Source organism: Vicia villosa, unplaced genomic scaffold (assembly GCF_029867415.1).
Source record: "Vicia villosa cultivar HV-30 ecotype Madison, WI unplaced genomic scaffold, Vvil1.0 ctg.003248F_1_1, whole genome shotgun sequence".
Classification (NCBI taxonomy): Eukaryota; Viridiplantae; Streptophyta; class Magnoliopsida; order Fabales; family Fabaceae; genus Vicia; species Vicia villosa.
Genome location: NW_026706149.1, coordinates 75,967 through 90,653, shown reverse-complemented (window position 1 = coordinate 90,653; position 14,687 = coordinate 75,967). Strand labels below are relative to the sequence as shown.

At 33.7% G+C, this 14,687-nt stretch overlaps 1 pseudogene; it reads right to left on the bottom strand.

Moving 5' to 3' along the window:
• Positions 1-4,010: 4,010 nt before the first annotated feature.
• LOC131640638 (vicilin-like) lies at positions 4,011-12,276 on the bottom strand (annotated as a pseudogene).
• Between the last annotated feature and the right edge of the window lie 2,411 nt (positions 12,277-14,687).

Below are 14,687 nucleotides of genomic sequence, written 5' to 3'. Positions count from 1 at the left end.
TATTTTATCTTAGCTAGATTTCAATAGGAGTGTAATTTTCTTTGATGGGGTAGTCCCTGTTATTTGGGTTAATAAATTTGTTTCTTGCTTTTAAAAAATAATAATATACCAACTTGCAATATAAAGAATGTCCCAACAATTTAACTTATATTGTGATTCTTTCATATATTGCAACCACAAGATATAAATTGATGATTACAAGTGAGACCATAATACATTGAAGTATAACTCAACTTGAATAATAATCAAACTTCTTGGACATTTTTTTGTAATGAATTTAAAGATTATAGTTCCAAGTCCGCGCATGTCTAAACAAAATTGGTCCATTCAACTAAATTCTTGGATAAAAGTAAATTTATGTTCAAAATTAAACTACTCAATATCACATTCAGAAAAATCGTTATCAAAACATACAAAATACACAAATTAGAGAGATTAACCGCACAACGTGCGAGTCAATATCTCCAGTTAATATAATACAACAATTATAATTTTTAAAGTTTTAAAAGGAATAAGTTAGTAAAGAAATTATTGGTGTCCATATTTTATATATGTGGCAAATATTTGTTTGTTGAATTCAATTATCTTTAAGTTAATATTTTTAAAATTAAAATAGATTTGTATAATTTTGGTCCTTCTATTTTAGATTATTTACAAAAGTAATTATCTATTTCATATTCAAACGATTTTGGCCTCCCGTTACATATATGCCCTAAAAGCGTTATTTTTACCTTTTAATATGTTAGATATGAACAAATTTGTTTGAATTTAAAATAAAATGACTAATTATGTGAGTATCTAAGACTGGATTCAAACCCAAGAACTCTACTTTAGGTGAAAGAGATCCATACCATCAAAAATGGAGGCAAGATTCTCACGATTTTTTTAATGTTCTTCAATCCAGTAAGAGTCTGTTTTATTGGGGGTTTTGGAAGGGAGGAAGAAAATATTCCACAAATCACTACTATTTTTAAATTTTTGAGTGGTAATAAACTGGCACATTTTTTAAAATTTAATTAAATAGATCAGATATCACTTCGGTTGGTTCAAACAACCGTGGTGATATGTGTTATTCTGAAACATGAATTACAATTTAATCTATCTATTCAGTTGCCATTTTTTCATTTCATCGTTGAGGAACCTTTCAACCCTAAAACATCCAAAGCAAGTTGAACCCATTATTTCATTTTCATTAACGAAATGAAACATGCAATCAGAATTTTTCGTTCTTTGGTTAACGTACAACACCGTCACTAACGTTAGTTCTTAGATTTCTCTTTTACAAATCAACGAAAATCAATATAGATATGGTTGGTTATTGAGTTCCCCTTTTATAAAACAACAAAAGAAAGTCAGAGTAGGAAGAAAAAGAAAGGAGGACAAAACTCTTTTACTTATTTGCCATATTTCTATTACGTAAACCATTCATCATGCATGTACGATACAATTATGTTCTTGTTGTTGACGTTTACGTTTACGTTATTGTTGTTTTTGAACTTGAATGTTTTTGTTGAATGTTGATGTTGTTGTTGTTGAATGTTGTTGATGTTGTAAGTTCTTATACAATCACTTATGTTGTTGTTGAACTATTTTTGTTGTTGGATGTTGTTGATATTCAGTGTTGTTGTTGTTGAATGTTTAATATTGTTGTTATTGAATGTATGTTAGACAGATTGTTGTTCTTGTTGTTGTTTATATGATGTTGTTACTGAATGTATATAAGACACAATTGTCATGTTATTGTTTTTTTTATATATTATTGTTGTTGAATGTGTATTAGACACAATGTTGTTATTGATGAATGTGCATTAGGCACATTATTGTTATTGTTTGTATATTTTTCTAAGATTGGTTAAATCTTTTGTTGTTATTTTTTAACATAGATGGATTCTTCATCTAGCGACGAAACTCATCACTACAACATTTATTGCTTCTGGCAACACTTTTTATGTAACAAATGAAAATTATTGCCTAAAAAGGTTTAGGCAATGATTCTTGTGGGATGCAAAGATAATTCTCGTAACACCTCACAAATGTCCTCTAAAATATTTATGGGTACAATTTTCAAGCGTTGTCGAATTTCGCAGAACAAGGTTATTTATGTTCTAATCTTATTTGTAACATCGGAAACAAGGCATTTTATTTGTTTTGAGTTAATGATTTTGGATCATGTTATTTTCATTAATAATTTTAGTTGAAGAGACTCTTGAAGTTATGTTATTATTTGAAATTCCGCTGCAAGTATGTCCATAAATTGAGATGGTATGCATGTTTAGTTTTGAGTAACATCCTAAAGTGCTAATTATTATTTTTTAAATTAATATTCGGGGCTTATGGTGTTACAGCTATGATTTGAGTCATAGTTGGTCATGATTGAACTCAAACTTGGCACTGGCTAAAGAAGGATCTATGATTCAACTCATGTACAAACTGTGATTCGACTCATAGAGTGCATTATTAGAATCTAGTGTAAGTCATAATTCAAATCACAAGATTACATAAATACTTGGTTCTTATTGCCTCGTTTGATTCGACTCAGGGGATTGTCTGATTCGAATCACACATCTAAAATCTCAAAAATTCATGTTCCGAAGATGTTTTTGAGAAATTACTTTTGACTGGACTTGAATAAATATTAATTATGGTTTTTGTTCAAAAAATTCAACAACTTGATTTAAAGTATTATATTCAAAATCAAACATTAATGATTTGAATTATGCATGCTAAAATACATATTCAAAACTCTATCCTTAAAGATGCGCAATTGAGAATGCGACTCAAATATAAGATTAAAGATAAAGTAAAGCTTAAGGTACAAGTAAAAAAACCATATAGAGGTCCCCTTGCTTAATATATCAAAGACATGAAACTTCATTATTATAGTCAGGGCTTGCCTGAAGTATCGAGAGGCCTTGTATTGTGACGTTTACGATGGTGAGAGAATTAGCTCACGTGAGGTGAGAGGCTCTATGGTGTGCGTAATGTTGGATAAGTTATGATATGTCCTTTGTCGCATTAAGGAATAAGTCGTTATAGAGGGCTTTGGGATTGTGATGAAATAAAAAAGTCTTTAGTAGTACATAAAGTGTTTTATGATCAAATAAGATAACATTAAGTTACCTTTGACTTGTTTTAACTCTTTGTAATATTGTTGTGAGGGTTGCACCCCTAGTGCGATTTCATTAATCAATTGCTTATTGAAAAAAAAATGCATAGGGACTATTGCGTTAGTAGATGATATAGTTTGAATTATCAGTAAGTAAACAACTTAGAATTATAACATTTATTAGTTATTATCTTATTTTAATTTTATTGAGTTAATCTTTTTTTAGTTTTGGATCTTTTACTTAACTATCCATTATTAGCATTATATACATATGTAGTATATGTGACATATTCGAAGATGTCAAATAAATCAATGAAAATATTTTCTATTTTCTTAGTTAGTTTTGATAGTCTTCTAAATTTTTTAATATTATACTTTCTTTAGTTTTAATAGTATTTTTCTTTAGATCCTATTAATACACCGATGAATGTATATCACGGATCATAGATATGAGAGGTCGAGTTTTTACATTAGCTCAATGTTATTAGTGTCTTATACTTTTATTTATTGACTTTTTTAGTAAACGATCGATATATATATTTTTGTTATGAAGTCTAAGCCCATACTATATAACATTTGTCGTTTGCTCGTAGTATTACAATATTTATTAGGATACGATTTAATTTTTTTTTAATTTTCCTATGAGATTTTTCTTTAGGATTTACAAAATTATCTATAGAAAAATACTAATAGTGGCATATACAGGCCCATTTTTAATTGCATTATCAATTTATAACTAAAATTATAATTTAAGGCTTTAATTAACTATTTATGGTTGATTAAATAATACATACTCATTTTTAAAGAAAAAGATTGTTCTCACTAGTACAGTATAAAAGAGTATTACTAAAAAACATAGTAGTTAAGAGGATCATCAAAATACTCTTTATTTATTTATTCATAGTATAAAAGTGGAAATATAATTATAGTTACCAGAGAACATTGTTTTATTCTTTGCTCACTATGAGCTATATATCTTCTTAGCATACATGCATATTATTTGCTCATTCATTAAAAAGCATCCAAAATTGAAGATAGACGATCTCTTGTTTCATGGCTTCCTCCCTCTCTTTGCCGAGGTTGAGCATTTGCAAAGTACGATTGTTTCTGATTTTCTAATAGTCTATCAACCTCTTGAGCTGATCCAGGGAATGCAAGATCTTTCACTGGTCGATGTATCTGGCTAATCACATTGTCCTCCTCGCCTTCAAATTTTCAATCACCCGAAAAAAAGAATATCTTGATAATTTTTTCTTTGATTTAATAGAACCAGACTTTTAAAATACTTACATAAAATTATTATATAGAGAGAGTGAATGAGTGATAATATGATATACCTGCAAGAAAGTTCCTTTGGTTGTTCTCAGCATTGATACCAAATCCAAGCAAAATTAAGATTTGAGGAAGCTCTTATGGCAACTGGATGACCTGCTGGAATTACAAAAACATCTCCTTGAGACAACTTAGCTTTGTAATTTTGCACTTGTTTGTTTATCTCTTCTTCCCCTTGTTTCTCTTCATTGTCGTCTTCTTTTCTCCGCTCTTGTTGGTTTTCATTTCTTTGACCCACAAGTTCAAAATCTCCATTTCCTTCGTTAACTGTTACTATTACTATGGCCCTCGAATTGTAGTGTGGCAACAATAGAGATCCCTGGAATATAATTTTTAAAGAATAATTAAATAAATATTTTGGTATATGTTCTATACACAAAGCATGTTATTGAGTATATAAAACTTAGTTACTTTTAAGATGTCAACTTAATAACAAAAGTTTGACAATATAACTTTAATGGGAAAAAAACAAACCATTTAGAACAATTGAAATTTGATCAAGTGAAATATCGGTGTGTAATATAGTTAGTTGCCTATGGTTAAAATAATTTTACCATACCTCCTTAATCTCAACAAAATTTACAAGTATATCCAAGTTTTGAAGTTGTGGATTTTTCTCTGGGGTGACTTCAAAGAATTTGCCAAACTTGTTGGAATATATAGGATTGCGACTTCTTAAGTTAAATGGTCCAAATTCAGAGGATACACTTTTTTCGGAGCTAGACTTTGCATTTTTACTCAATTCCTCAATTTGTCGCCTTGATAATTTGGCTATTACATCCTCTTCTTGACTCTGCTGCCTCTTATCCCTAAGGCTTCTTCTTTGTTGTGTCTCTTTCTCGTGCCCTTCCAAAAGAACCTTCTCTATCTCTTCATAATCGGTCTATATTTTTTCAAAATATATACAAAGAAAAAGTGAATATTAACATATATATAGAAAACCAAACAGATACATAAAAAATGAAGAAATTGTGTGTTTTATGTTTACATTGAAGGAAGCCTGTAGAATGTTCTTGCTGAACCTAGATAAGATGGAAGGTTGGTTTTGATTTCCAGACAATAAGAAAGACTGTTGAAAAGGACAAAAAATAATATTAAGATCATTAGAAAATCTTTACTGTAAAATAGGTATAAATACAATCGCAATTGTTGTAGTTATGTTATGGTAGAGATCCCTAAATTTTTTTATACACCAACGCGCAAACCATATTTGATATGAGAAAAGGTAAACATTAACTGACTATATTACCTGAAGTTGGCCAGGTCTATTTATGGGAATGGCAAGAACTAATACTCTAAGATCTTCGTCGTCATCTTGGTTAACCAAATAAGCAACGGTGCCAGCAGGAAGTTTTATCGTGTCTCCACGCTCAAGGTTGAAGGAGTTTCTATCGTCGGGTTTCAACACTGTGAGTATAGCTTTTCCTGAAAATTACAGTAAACATTATATTTTTAAATTTAATTTAATTTATTCTTAGAAAACAAACACGTAAAGTAATAAATACCGTTCATTTTAAATAAAATATGTGTGATTAATTTTAAATATTTAATTTGATAAATAATACATTACCACTGAGGACAACAAGGATGAAATCGGCATCAGTTTGTTGGGGAAGAAATATGGTGTGAGGTTTGGACTTTTTTTTTCAATAAGCAATTTATAAGATATTGCACTAGGGGTGCAACCCTTACAACAAAAACCTATACCGTTCGATTACAAGAAAGCGGTAATTTGTACCAATCATATAAGCTATAATGAATCAAAGAATGACTTAAAGACATCCATCTCCAGGAAAGAAAAACAACATTTGAAATCACCACATCGTAGCAATAAGACTTATCCTCAAAAACGATGGCGTTTCGCATGAGCCAAATACTCCAAATTGTTGCCACCCAAATCGTGTTAATCTTGGTTATGCTAAGGGCATCCTTGATCTTGTCTTGAAAATAACCAAAATCCACAAATTCTTCTAAAGACATGTTTGTATCCATCCCTATCCAACACAGCACAGTACTCCAAATTCGGCTTGAAACGGCACACTCAAAAAACAAGTGGTGCGTGTTCTCCTCATGGGCTAAGCAAAAAACACAATCAACCGAAATTAAGTTCTGTACATTCCTTATTAACAGAAGATCTTTCACCGGAAGTCTATTCGAGAATAATCTCCAAACAAACGTCTTTATCCTAAGAGGTAATCTCAATTTCCAAACCACCATCATGAGTCTTACTGTAACCGCCTGCCAAGCCAATTCCTTACGATCTGCCTCCAGCTTGGTTATGCTGCCAACAGAAAATAAACCATCGCTGTTCAGCATCCATTCGAAAACATCATCCTCTCTGCTATCCAGAATCGGTGCTGGCGGTAAAAAATCATGAAATTCATTCCATCTGTTTGCAGCCATGACCGTAGCTGCTACTGCTTCCTCTCGGTCTGTTCCTGGAACGGTTAACAGATCTTCAGCCAGCAACCTATGTTTGTTCCACCGAGCCACCCCATCCTGCCAACTAATTACCTCCTTGATTGAGCAATTTTTATTTACAGCAAAGGCATATAAATCTGGAAACAGAACACTTAATGATTGGTTTCCCATCCAATTGCTTTTCCAAAACAGAGTATGTTTGCCGTTTTTTGGGATACACTTTACGCAGCCGGAAAAACCTTGCTCGAAGGAGGCCAAGCACAAGTCATTGTTTATAACATCCCTCCACCAAATTGAGTCATCCGATTTTGTAACATCAGCCCCCGTTGCTTGAACCTTGAGCTTGGGATTTAAGTATCTCAATTCTATGAATCTACTCCATATTGTGTTTTTTCTCCGTTAGAATACGCCATTTCCATTTTAAAAGGAGAGCTCTATTCACCTCACGGATGTCTCTAATACCCAATCCGCCCTTCTCTTTAGGTTTGCACACTATCTCCCATCTCGCCCAATGGATGCTCCTTTTGTTCACGTTTCCGCTCCATAGGAAGTTACTTTGAAGTCCTCTAATCTCTTTTATAATTTTCCCCGGTGCTTTTAGAAAGAGAGAGTAAACGTCGGTAACGCGTTAAGCACCGCATTAATTAACGTTATCCTCCCTCCAAAAGAGATATTTCTACCTTTCCAAGCCGACAATCTAGCCTTAATGTTATTCAAAACATCCTTCCAAGCCTTTATTTTCCTAGGACAAATTCCCACCATAACCCCTAGGAATTTGAAAGTAGCCGCGCTTTTCTTGCATGAGAGAAACCAAGAGGCCGTATTCATAAACCAATCACTTACGTGTACCCCTATAACACTACTTTTCGAGAAATTTATTTTCATACCCGAAACTAACTCAAAACCTCTCAATATCACTTTCAAATTCCAAATATTATCACAAGAGGGTTCGCCAAGAATTACGGTATCGTCCGCGAATTGGAGAATGTCGACATGATCCTCTTCCCCAAACAAAAGAGGTTTAAACTCCCCTACGTCCACCGCTTTTTTCACCAACGCCGTTAGACCCTCCATAACAAGAACAAAAATGAAAGGAGACAAAGGATCCCCTTGTCGAAGACCTTTCTTGGCCGAGAAGTCTTTAGTGGCACTTACGTTCACCAACACGGACATATGACTAGTAAAGATGCAAGCTTCCATCCATTTCATCCATTTCTCACTAAAGCCCATTCTAACCATGACGAATCTAACGAAATTCCAAGAGACAGAATCATAAGCTTTTTCGAAATCTACCTTTAACAAAAGGCAACTCCTTTTCTTCCTCTTTGCCCAATCAAGGATCTCGTTCACCAACAAAACTCCATCCATCATGTTTCTTCCCGGAACAAACGCGGTTTGATTCGGCGATACCAATTTTCCCACCACCCTTTTGATTCTAGCACAAAGAAGCTTCGCAAGAATTTTATAAATACTTCCAACTAAGCAAATTGGCCGGTATTCCAACAAATCTTGGGGATTTTTGTTTTTTGGTATCAAGGCCAAAAAAGAGGAGGTTATGGATTTCACAAGGGAACCCTTGGAGTGGAAGTCGTTACAAAGAGCCATCAAATCATCTTTTAGTAAAAGCCAAAACCTCTTGAAAAACTCTAAAGTGTATCCGTCCGCCCCGGGACTCTTGTTCCCATCACAAGACCAAATCGCCTCCTTTACTTCCTCTTCCGTAAAAATCTTTTCCAACTCTAAAGACTCATCAACGGACAAAGAATTGAAACTATCTCCACTAAGCTCTAGCCGGGTCTCCACTTCTTCCTTGAAGAAGCTTTTGAAATGCTTAAAGACGTAATCTTTAATTTCGTTTGGTTCTTCCAACCTTCCAAGACTAGATACAAGGGAGCACATCGTGTTTCTTCTTCTTCTATCCCTTAGAGAATTGTGAAATAAACGAGAATTATTGTCTCCTTCGGATAGCCACATTTGTCTAGACTTCAAACGAAGAAATCCTTCCTTCTTGTTAATGTTGTCCCAAAAGATCTCCACCTCTTTGGTTCTCTTTGAAACCACCTCTTCCGGAACGTTACCTGCAAAATGAACAAACATGTTATCTAAATGATGCATCTCCTCTTCGGCTTTTGCAATGTTCAAGTCTATCCACCCATAGACATTTTTGTTCCACCATCTAATGCGTTCTTTAAGAACTTTCAACTTCTCCACCAAGCAATAATCGCCCCTCCCCTTCATATGAATTTTTTCCCACTCTTTAGTCGCGAAAGGAACGAAATCTTCGTGATTGAACCATAAATTGTTGAATCTAAAAGGTTTCGGGCCCCAATCTTTCCTATTTTCTTGTATCCAAATCGGTGCGTGATCGGATATGTCTCTCTTTCCTATCCTTTGGCCATCCACTTTCCAATCATCTATAAGTTTGTCCGACAACAAAAACCTATCGATCCGACTCATAGATTTGCCATTGCTTTTAAACCAAGTAAATTTGCCTCCTATTGTAGGTACATCCACCACATCCATCATCTCTATGAAGCTCTTGAAATTCTCAATCTCTTTGTTGTTGTTGCCTTTTGAGATACCTACTCTTTCCTCACTAGAGGAAACGGAATTGAAATCCCCTCCTATACACCAAAAACCCTCCTTATTATTATTTTTTATCTCTATCAACCTCTTCCATGTCCTTCTTCAAATAAACCTATCACAAGAAGCATACACATTAACGAAGTAAATTAAATTTCCCGATTTTTTGACGCAAAGGCCTAGGAAACCTTCGTCTCGAAAACTGTATATTAGATCGAAGTTGTCCTTCTTCCACATTGTTAATATGCCTCCTGAAGCTCCTACCGAATCCGAAGCCGACCATTCAACATTCTCATCACCCCACAATTCCTTGACCATCGTACTGCTCAAACTGCTCAGCTTTGTCTCCTGTAAAAAACAAATCTCAGCGCCCCCTTTTTTAATAATAGAAGCCACTCTCTTCCTCTTTGCACTACTTCCTCCCCCTCTCATATTCAAAGAGACTAAATTCATGGTTCACCATTAGACTTTTTCCCCTTCTCCCCTGTTTCCTCTTTTCTGCCCTGAGTCTCCATCTCTTCCAATTTGCAAATAGGATCAAACTCGCTACTTCTGTTTATAATTCCCAGTTTATTAATGGAATTCCATAGGCCCATTGTTGCTTTCCCTAAAGCCCCATTAGTAATTCTCGAATTACAAACTATTATATCAGAGTGCGTCAAAGAATCACAGGACAAAACCGCCCCACCCGCTACACTACTGTTGTTACAGATAAAAGGTAAAGAACCTGGATTGACGGCTGGAAATTCTTGTCTCGGTGGACCGCAAGCCTCCGGTGGGTAACAAAAATTTTCCACCCTCAAACCTAGATTGAGAACTTTCCTCATCTTCTTTCTCACCTTCTTGGTATTCACTATCTTGCTGTTTCTTTCATCCTCCTTCACGAGCTTACTGTTTCGAAAGATTGTCCCAATTGATGCGGGTGAATTAAAATTTGTTTTCTCCTGTACCTCAACACCCAGACCATCCTGTTTTGTTTTGTTCGGTCCATCCTCAATTCTACACGCGGGCCCTTCAAGACTGTAAGCTGTTTGGGCCATAATGGGCCCAACACAAGAATTGTCCAGATTTGAATTGTTAATAAAAACTCCCGCGGGTCCCACTCTATTTGCCTCGTCATCCGTTACCTTGAGTGGGTAGACTTTTTCCAAGCTGCACGCTACCATACTACAAGAAGAGGAAGAGATACTTTCTTCAGAACAAACTTTCTCTGTCCTCCCTTGACTTCTATCCTCTTTCACGTAAGAGCATATAATGCCCTCACCATTCCCCAACTTCTCCAGCCTCAATTTTTCAATCTTGTCTGCAAAGCCCTCTTTTAGACCCCTATGGAGTGACCCATCCCTTTCATCGTTCCCCCTATTCTCTGAACCGTGAAAAGCACCTATCAACTCTTCATCTTCTTCCCCTCCACTTTCTAACTCCGGTGAGCTTCTCCTATCTGACCACTCGGACGATTCTGAATCGATGCCTCCTTCACCCTCCCCTTCCCTCCTACTCCACTGGGGCTCTTCTATTAGAAGTATATTAATCCATGATCCATCTAAACAGACCGAGACTTTATCTCTGATGATCTCGATAGCATTTGTAAACACCATGATTTTTGTCACATCCAAACTTATAGAAGGCTTCTGAATCCATTCGTAATTTGCCACCGAACCAATATCTGAGAATAAGGTATCTATGAACTTTTTGTTCCTCACATGGCAAGGAATGCCATAAGCCGAAATCCAGGCCACCCTTGCACATTCTACATCTGTTGATTTCCAGTCCCTCACCTCTTTGAACCACCTCTTAATCCAATCTCCTCCCTCCGCTAAAAATGCATCGAGTTCGCCTTTCACCACCTCCTCTAGGAGACACAGATTCGGTCCTAAAGGTGTAGCTTTAACCGTGAAAATGCCCTCTTCAATCAGTCCTTGTGAGACTCCATAAGCGAGACCTGGTTCAGCCGCTATCCCCACTTTGGCCATGCTAAACATCTTCTTTTCTTCCGTGCTCGATTGATAGTAGAAGGCCTTGTTGTCCTCCTTTTCCCCCTTCTTCACTCCCGGAGCGTGACCCTTCACAACCTCGGCAAAGCTCTTCGATGGACCCGATCTAGCTGGTAACACTTCCTTCGGAGAGGCTACAGAGGAAAAAATCTTTCTAAGGGGGCCAGCATGCTTGTTCCTCCCTGCAACATTCTTACGACTAACCTCCTTTCTCAAGTATTTAGTGATGTTAGCGTTGATCTTCTTTTCTCCCAGCCTCACATTATCCAGTTTGATTTCTAGCATTCTCGCATCTTCCACGTTATAAAATCTCACAAACCCGTATCTCATTCCTTTCCAGTCTTTTTTAGGGGGGATAACGATCTCCTCTATACAACCAAACTCCTTGAGTTCGAAGTATAGGTCCTTGGCTCTCCATGTATCATCGAAATCATTCAGAAAGAAAGTAGTAACTGGTCCGTTACCCTCTCCTGATACGCTCTTCCAGATATCCCATCTTGAATCTCCTGTCTTCCTTCCCTTGAACCTGTTAATCGTGGACCACCCATTGTTATTGTTGTTTGTTTTATATTCCAAAAGGCGGTAGTTTTAAAGATTTTCAAATATTTTGGAACGCTGGTCAAACTTTTGGAGAAGACGGATGTGACCGTTTTCATTTTCAAAAAGGGTTTGAAACCTGTTAGATTCGAAGATAAATGGATTCTCTTGATCAGATCTAGATGAGACACACGCTAGTAAAGCAATTCCCAGCAGCATCAAAAGTGGAAATGAAGCTTTCATTGTAATAGCAGCCATGTTGATTTGAACTACTGTCTCACTTTGCATGTTGTGGATGAACAAAGTACATTGATATGAGAGGGTATTTATAGATATAGAAAGAAAGTTATATAATTAACATGCACCAACATTTGGCCATGTTGTACCATGCATATAGACGTGTGTGAAAATGTATAAAATTGAGGTGGCAAAATGAAAAGAGGTGGTGGAGTTTTGTTTGAATTTGATGATTCTGGACATTCTTATGGAAAAGGAGGATGCTTTATATATGAATTAATGAAATGACTAGATAGTGTTAACAATTGATTCGTCACACAAATTCTTTTTCAGGATAATTTCTCTTATGACAATAAAGTAATATGAATCACATCTGCTGCACACATGTGTTATTACTGAGTTGGAATTTCTTCATGTTGAATTATTAAAAAAATCTTTTCTTTAAATTTTCTTAAATAAATAAATGTTTGAGTAGTTTCTTAAATCTATTTAATTGTTGTTGAAAGAAATTATTTTTTCATAGAGCATCTTGCTTTAAATTTGTCCAATATATTTTAGTTGCATCTAAATTTAGGTTTTCAAAAAATTAATCAAAATATCTGACTTTCCAAAAAAAAAAAATGTAATCCCTACTTTTTCTTGCGTAAATTTTTTGGAAAGTTTCGCTCTTAAGATATTGAAACGCTGGTATTGAAAATGAAATTACTTTGAGATGCTATTGCTATTGCTTTGAAGATAGCTGTTATAGTTGTTGAAAATAAAATTATTTTTTCGTAGAGCTTATAGTTTTAAGTTTATCCATTATATTATAGTTTAAATTTGTCTAATATATTTTAAGTGAGACTTTTTCGTAACTGCTAAGAAAAATATTATTTTTTAATGACATTTTTATTAAAAATTTATCTATTTTATTAACAGTTGTTTTTCATTTTTTCAAATATACGACAAACTATTAGAAACAGTAAGAACATAAAAGAATATACTTAACAATTTTAGATATAAAAAAACTATAAATTTTTTTAAAATAAGAATTATTATAATACAACAACTATAACTTTTAAGGATTTTAAAAATTGTATCAAATAAATTTTAAGATACGAATGAACTTACCCGTCCAAACGCACGGGTATTCTACTAATTATAATTACAAGTCAACACAGATTTATTAATTTTATGACAATTAAAGCTTACCATTAAATATGGTAAAATGTAGAACTTTTCAATTTTAAAAATTCAATTTCAAATAAAATATTTGTTTTGGTTTTAAAAATAGAGTTTTTTCGATTCTAGATATGTAAATGTTTTTTAATTATCATATTACTAGATATTTTTATCTGTCTAAAAAGAAAAGAGTTGAATTTATAACTTCTTTATCTGTTTAATCCATCTATTTTTCTCAAAATTAAGTGTATATGCTAGCAAACATGCATTGTCTTTTAATTATATAATATTATTTCATTTTATACTAATTTATTTAAATTTAAATTTAAATTTACCTTAGAAGATACAATACTTACAAAATAAAATAATAAGTTTAAGAATTTTCCATAGTCATATTAATAATATACCAACTTGCAATATAAAGAATGTCTGAATAAAACTTATATTGTTATTGTTTCTTATCTTGCAACCACAAGATATAGATTGGTGATTACAAGTGAGACCATAACACATTGAAGTATATCTCAACTTCAATGATGATCAAACTTCTTTTATTTATTTTTTAATGAAATTTAAGATTATAGATCCAAGTGCAAGCGTGTCTAAACAAAACTAGTATATTCAACTAAATTCGTAGACACAAGTAAATTTATGTTCAAAATTAAACTACTCAATATTACATTCAGAAAAATCGTTATCAAAACATATAAAATACACAAATTAGAGAGATAAACCGCACAACGCGCGAGTCAATATCTCCGGTTAATATAATACAACAACTATAATTTTAAAAGGTTTAAAATGAATAAGTTACTAAAGAAATTATTGGTGTCCACATTTTATATATGAGGAAATATTTGCTTGTTGAATTAAATTATCTTTAAGTTAATATTTTTAAAATTAAAATAGATTTGTATAATTTTGGTCCTTCTATTTTAGATTATTTACAAAAGTATTTATCTATTTTAAATTCAAACGATTTTGGCCTCCCGTCACATATATGCCCTAAAAGCGTTTTTTTAACTTTTAATATGTGAGATATGAGCAAATCTGCTTGAATTTAAAATAAGATGACTAATTATGGGAGTATCTAATATTGGATTCAAACCCAGGAACTCTACTTTAGCTGAAAGAGATCCATACCATCAAAAATGGAGGCAAGGTTCTCAATTTTTTTTTAATGATCTTCAATTCAGTAAGAGTCTATTTTATTGGGGGTTTTGGAAGGGAGGAAGAAAATATTCCACAATTCACTACTCTTTTTAAATTTTTGACTGGTAATAAACTGGTGCATTTTATAAAATTTAATTAAATAG